We start from the raw sequence: 7,090 nt of genomic DNA on the forward strand, positions 1-7,090 counted from the left end.
ACAACAGCAGAACAACATTAACGAGAAGAAGTCGTACTCAAGCTTGTACCATCCAAGGAAATCCAAGAATTCATTATATCCTCTGTTGTGCTTTAGTTGTCATTTGCAGCCCCACATTGCTATCCACACTATCCAAAAGATCATTTATGTAGATAGAAAACAACAGCGGACCTTCCACATTTCCCTGGGGCACTCCAGATGATACTCACCATAGAGGACAATGTACTGGGTTCTATTACTTAAGAAGTCTTCGAGCCACTCACATATTTGGGAACCAATCCCATATGCTCGTACCTTAGTTAGGAGTCTGCAGTGGGGCACCGAGTCAAATGCTTTCCGGAGGTCAAGGTATATGGCATCCGTCTGATACCCTTCATCCATAGTTCGCAAGATATGTGAAAAAAGGGCGAGTTGCGTTTCGTAGGAGCGATGCTTTCTAAAGCCGTGCTGATGCATGGGTAACAACTTCTCTGTCTCAAGGAAATTCATTATATTCGAACTGAGAATATGTTCGAGAATCCTGCAACAAACTGACGTTAAGGATATTGGTCTGTGATTTTGAGGATCCGTCCTACCCTTCTTATATACAGGCGTCACCTGCGCTTTTTTCCAGTCGCTCGGGACTTTGTTGGGCAAGAGATTCGCGATAAATGCAAGCTAAGTAAGGAGCCAATGCAGTAGAGTACTCTCTGTAAAACCGATTTGGAATCCCATCAGGACCTGGCTATTTATTTATTTTCAACCCATTCAGCTGCTTCACAACCCCAGGGATGTCTATCACTATGTCTTCAATACGGGAATCTGTACGAGACTCAAACGGCGGTACGTTTGTACGAGATACTCCTGCGTGAAAGATTTCTCAAATGCTAAATTTAAAATTTCAGCTTTCGTTTTGCTGTCTTCCATTGCCAGTGAGTGACTGGATGGAAGCCTTCGACCCACTTACCGATTTTATGTAAGACCAGAATTTCCTTCGGTTTTCAGCAAGATCTTTTGCTAAGGTATGACGGTGGTAGTGGTTGTATGCTTCACGCATCACTCTTTTTACAGCAGTACGAATCTCTACTAACTTTTGCCTGTCCTCATTCTCCCGATCTTTCTTGTACCGCGAATGCAACTGCCTTTGCTTCCTGAGCATTCTCCGAACTCTGCTGTTAAACCACGGTGGGTCTTTTCCGTCCATAACCCACTTTTTCGGCACACACTTGTCCAATGTGTGATTTACAATGTGTTTAAAATTTGCCCATAATTCTTCCACATCCATCGTACCGGAAGTAAATGAAGTCGATTCATTTACTAAGTGGGATGCTAACAACTGCTTATCTCCTCTTTCTAGTAAGAATACTCTCCTAGCCTTCTTGACCAACTTTTTAACTTTCGTAACCATAGTCGTAATGACAACATCATGATCACTACTAATCCCTGTCTCAACACTGACACCGTCGATGAGGTCTGGTCTGTTCGTGGCTACCAGATCTAAAATATTTCCATTACACGTTGGCTGTCGATTTAGCTGCTCAAGACAGTTTTCGGATAATGTGTTCAAAAGTAATTCACACGACGGCTTGTCGGTACCACCTATAATGAATCCATAGACATCCCAGTCTATACTAAGTAGGTTGAAGTCGCTTCCGACTAATATAGCATGATCCGGGTACTTCTGCAATACAGAATGTAGACTCCATTTGAATGATTCTAGAACTGTTACGGTGGAACCTGGTGGCCGGAAATAACACCCCACAATTAACTTTATTTCCCCTAGCCCTTTTAAACGTGTCCAGATAACTTCACAATCACACTCTACTTCGACCTCAGTAGATACAATATTTTTGTCAACTGCAATGAAGACACCACCTCCTACGGTGTCTAATCTGTCTTTCCGATACGTGTTCCAACCCTCACTAAATATTTCAGAACTTTCTATCTCAGGGTTCAGCCAGGTCTCAGTCCCGAGAATAATTTGCGCGCCTCATGCTTCCTGGAGGGCAGTAAATTCAGGAACTTTATTCCGAACACCCTGAAAATTTACTGCTAATATCTTGATAGCTGAAGTGTCTTTACACTGAGCTCGTCCTGATTTCCCTGGCTGCACGCCAACTGGTGAGTGTTCATCAGGACACCTCGCACTACTGCCTAGGCTAAAAAAAAACCATGTTCACGTCTTGTTCGCATTGACGGCGCTTTGAACAGTGGACATTACATTTCAGATGTGTTGCGACCCATGGCTCTACCCTTCATTCGACCCCTGTAAAACCCTACATTTCAGCAGGATGATGCACGACCGCATGTTGCAGGTCCTGTACGGGCCTTTCTGGATACAAAAAATGTTCGACTGCTGCCCTGGCCAGCACATTCTCCAGATCTCTCACCAGTTGAAAATGTCTGGTCAATGGTGACCAAGCAACTGGCTCATCACAATACGCCTTGTCACTACTCTTGATGAACTGTGGTATCGTGTTGAAGCTGCATGAGCAGCTGTACCTGTACACGCCATCCAAGCTCTGTTTGACTCAATGCCCAGGCGTATCAAGGCCGTAGTTACGGCCAGAGTTGGTTGCTCTGGGTACTGATTTCTTGGAATCTATGCACGCCAATTCGTGAAAGTGTAATCACAAGTCAGTTCTAGTATAATATATTTGTCCAATGAATACACGTTTATGATCTGCATTTCTCCCTGGTGTAGCAATTTTAATGGCTAGTAGTGTACTTTATGGCTAAACCGGACAAGTGGCAACATGAATGCAACCTACCGAGATCCTGCAAATTTTCTTGATGCCTGTCAGCGTGTTTGGGAAAAGGTGCTCCCCAAAATTATCAATGACCCGTAGTGTCCTTCCATTAAGTGTAACACAGCTCTATACAGTGAGCTCATGCTCCCCTGCTGAAAGAAGGCAGAGGGGCTGGGGAGCAGAACAACACTGTCCAAATTTGTGGAAATACAGGCATGATATCATGGGGTGATTAATCACAGAGTTGTTCAGAACTTTTTTTTCAGGTGTATGTTACGTGACTGGTTTTTCCAAAACTTTCAAGTAACATATATAAAATCAGAGTATAAAGATCTGTTTGACTGGAACAGTTAATCAATACTGAGAAATGTATTGCATAGCAGTACCAGTGACTGTCAGTAGTCAATTATTGTAACTTACATTTTTATTCCAATTCACATGCTTTATATAAGTAAGAGGGCATTGAGCAGACTGGAATGAGCCAACAGTGCTCAGGCGAACAGTGGAATCACATATGCAAATCGAGGGACCACCTCCATAGCATTTCTCAGGAGGATATGCTAGGAGGGGCACAGGTTAATGCCATGCAGTCCACCACACATTGTAGTGCCACGCTGGGAGGGGGTGACACATGTAGCAGGCAACACAGCTTCTTCATTCAGAGCCTTCATTTTCTCCTGGAGCCTCCATTGCCACTGGACAGTGATGCCAGAGATGATGAGCTGAGGAACTTGGAAAGATTTCAGGCTCATTTGAAATGAGTCCCTGGTGAAGGTCGTTGGCATGCTGCCAGTGACTGTTGCTGCAGTCATTTCAGCCTTCACCTACAGTTTGATATGGTGAGATCAAGAAGCATCTGAGAGATCATACGTAAGAACAGTAAAATCGTTTTTCCAGAATTACAATAACTTCAAGCTTCACTTTGAAGACTTCCAATCAGATTCAGACAACCAGTTTGGTTTCAACTCTGACCATAGATGCAATGCATTCCATTCTCTAGTACTATCTGTCCTTTATACTAACGTCATGACAGCCGTGGTACAACTTTGCGACTGCAGTTGTTTCATTTATTGTATTATCAGAACTGTACTTCAGACCCTTTTACCAAATGTGCCAATGTTTTACTTTAATATTATTATTGCTTGTCAAATGTTTTGCGAGTCACTCAGGTGGAAAGAACTGAATTAAGTGTAATTCTTGTTACATTTAGTAGCCATTTAATTCCTAATTTATTATTTTGTAGGGTGCCTAAATAATTTAGGTCAGATTACAGAGCCAATTTACATTCTTTCACTCTAGAAAGTGGCGACTCCTGCGCGGGATTTGTTGACTGCAATCTCCAGATGTCACAGTTAGATCTGCAAAACTTAATATTGACAGAAAGCCTTGCATTGCTGTCTGAAAAATTAAATTAACTAAACCGAAACACTGTTCTGAGCTGCTGAGTTATAACTATTTTTGTATTCTTTTTGGTAAAGTGAGGCTGGTCTATGTCCATCATTGTCCAGCTGAAAAACTATAGTTGAACTTTTGGGCTGGATTCGTGCCATATGTTGTGTTCTAAATGTGTGTGCAAATGGACTGAGAAATTTTCTATGTTAATTAGTTTCTTCTTCAAGGTAGGTGTGTTAAAATTTTAGTATTTGTGTACGGAAATGCCAAGGTTTATCGGAGTGAGGGCTGAAATTTAGCATGGTTGAGTGAGGTAGAGAGATAAGTTTCAGAAAACTTAGAAACAGTCAGCAGTGATTCAGTTATGGAGGCCCCACAAGAAAATATTCAAGGTGTAAATATTAGCAAGCATTGTGAAGTAGCATCTCAGGACGAAACTAAAATGGATAATGGCTAAAGTCAGCAGCAAATTAATAATGAAGTATCTGAAATGGAGCTTAGGAGAGCTGAGGACAGTGAAACATTATACGCAGTGAAAAATTTGGAAACTACAACCCACGAAAGTTCTGCACAAAGCGATGCCTCTCATAAACCAATAGCTCCATCTTCGGCAGCATTTGATATAAGAAGCCCGTGATTTTTCTAGTGGGACAGCTTACAAAGAAATGGAGAAAGTGGTAGAGCAAGTCGAGGTGCTAACCACCATCGTGGAGCAGCTATCAAATCATAATGAAGCAGCAACTGATGGAAAGGTACGAGTAAAAATAAATGAACATGCTGAGATAAGAGATTTAGTGCAATTTAAGGATGCATGGGTAGCCATTAATCATAAGACCAGAGAAACATTAGATGTCCTGATAAAAGGAAAGGAGAGTAGTAGATTTTCGACGAGTAATAACGGAAGATAGAACATAAAGATTGAAAGTGAGGAGGAGTGCAACAGGGAAGAACAAAAGATCCGAGATCTAACCAAAAGATTACGCCGCATCAGGGCTGTGCAATCACATTCTGGTCCACCAGTAATTATTATTGTGACTGCCGAAACTGTATCGTGTCCGATAGATGAGGAGGAAGTTAGGAAGCAGTACCGGTACGTGTCAGAACGAAAACTTTTATTATTTCCGGATGCTACAAACGACCTACACCTGAAGCTATGGATTGAAGAATACCATGAAACATTACCAAAATCTTGACCACGTATTATAAAAATTGGGTTTGTTTGTGCTCACTTCAGAGAGGAGATGACGACTAAAGTGCAGTTAATTGCGAGATAGTGCAAGATGTGCGACGAACTTACACGTGGTTTCCCAAAGAATATTGGTCGAAAGGAACGCAGGAATAGATAAAGATGTGGACGGTGATGACAGAAAATTGTGTAGAGTCGATGTGGCCGGATCCCAAGAAGTTTTTCAAAGATACGATAGGGAGGAACAAATTTTTAGAAGAGCCATATGGGCCATTGGAACTCGTACACTTCTGCTTGGCGAAGCTCCCACTTCAAATTCAAAAAGAGATATAAATTGCTGGCAGAAACATGCACAACTTTCGAGAATTCCATCAGCTAGTGGACAAATTAGGGTGTGAGAGAAATGGAGAAGCAAGTTTGCGAATACCCCGCTGTCACTGTAGATTTTAATGGTAAATTAGTCCAGTGTGTACTAGGTACAGCTAGCCAAGTTTCTGGTTTAGAAAAGAGTGTTTATGGCAGGGAAAAGACATGGACAATGTTCAGATTTTATCGTGATACAGAGCTTGACAGTAGAGGTAATATTAGGACTCGATTTCTTAAAAAGGTACGAGATGGTTCTGCACTTAAGATAAAAGGTAGCATTAGAATTGTAGCTCTGTGTTTTGAAACAATGTAGAGAAGGATGGAAGACAGATTTGTGGTATTGAGATTGGTAGAAACTCATGAGAGCGAAATCGAAGCAATTTATGAAGAGCGAGAAACAAAACTTGGACAGTTTGAACCTGAGGATACGAGAGCAGGATTTCAATATGCATGAAAATAATACATAAAAATATTTCTGCAGACACCAGGGATAATCTGGACCTTCCTGCATAAACTCAAAGTTAAGGAACATCGACAGTGTTTTGTTTAGCCCTATCAACTGCCACTTATTTATATAAAAAAATATAAAATGAGGTCAAAACAATGTTGAAGGTGGGCATCATAGAAGAGACAATCAGCTCATATAACAATCCACTGTGGTGTGTCAATAAAAAGTATGGACAGATTAGGCTTGTACATGATTCATGACAGATAAATAACAGAAATTGAGATAGGTTGGCCAGAGACATTGGAAGAACTACTGCAGAGATTCCATGGAGCACATGTCCTAACACTGATCGATTTGCGGACTAGCTGCTGGCAAATAGAACTGTACCTGGACTGTTGCCAGTACACAGCATTTTTGTGTTGTGTTAAACGTTTTGTCATCCGCCTTTATTAGAGGCTAGGATCTGTAATCCCAGAGTCACTGAAGGTTAAACTTGCACTGTATGTTGACGATATACTCATTGCAGGGAGGACATGATGAAATTTAGTGTCAATTACTTGAAGCCTTTGAGAAACAAAGTGTCACCATCAACTTGGGAAAAATCAGAATTTTGATGCGAGGAAGTAGACGTCTTAGGGCACGCAATATCCGCTGATGGAATCTGATTAGATCTGAAGAAATCAGAGGTCACTGAGAAATAGTCTGTACCTACAACAAAGTGCCAAGTATATGCATTTTTAGGAGTAACGAATTTCTACAAGCGATTTATAAAGGACACTATAATTATGCCAAAATTGTACCGCTTGACAGGAAAGAATATCACAGGAAGTGTACGAAAGACTTGAAGCGAACACTACTGATATCACCAATTTTGTTTAATCTCGGTCTATGCAAGGAATTTTGTATGCATGCTGGTGTGTCAACATCAGGTGGTGTTGTGCATCTATTTCAGGAAATTGAACTAGATGG

This window comes from Schistocerca cancellata, chromosome 5 (genome assembly GCF_023864275.1).
Source record: "Schistocerca cancellata isolate TAMUIC-IGC-003103 chromosome 5, iqSchCanc2.1, whole genome shotgun sequence".
NCBI lineage: Eukaryota > Metazoa > Arthropoda > Insecta > Orthoptera > Acrididae > Schistocerca > Schistocerca cancellata.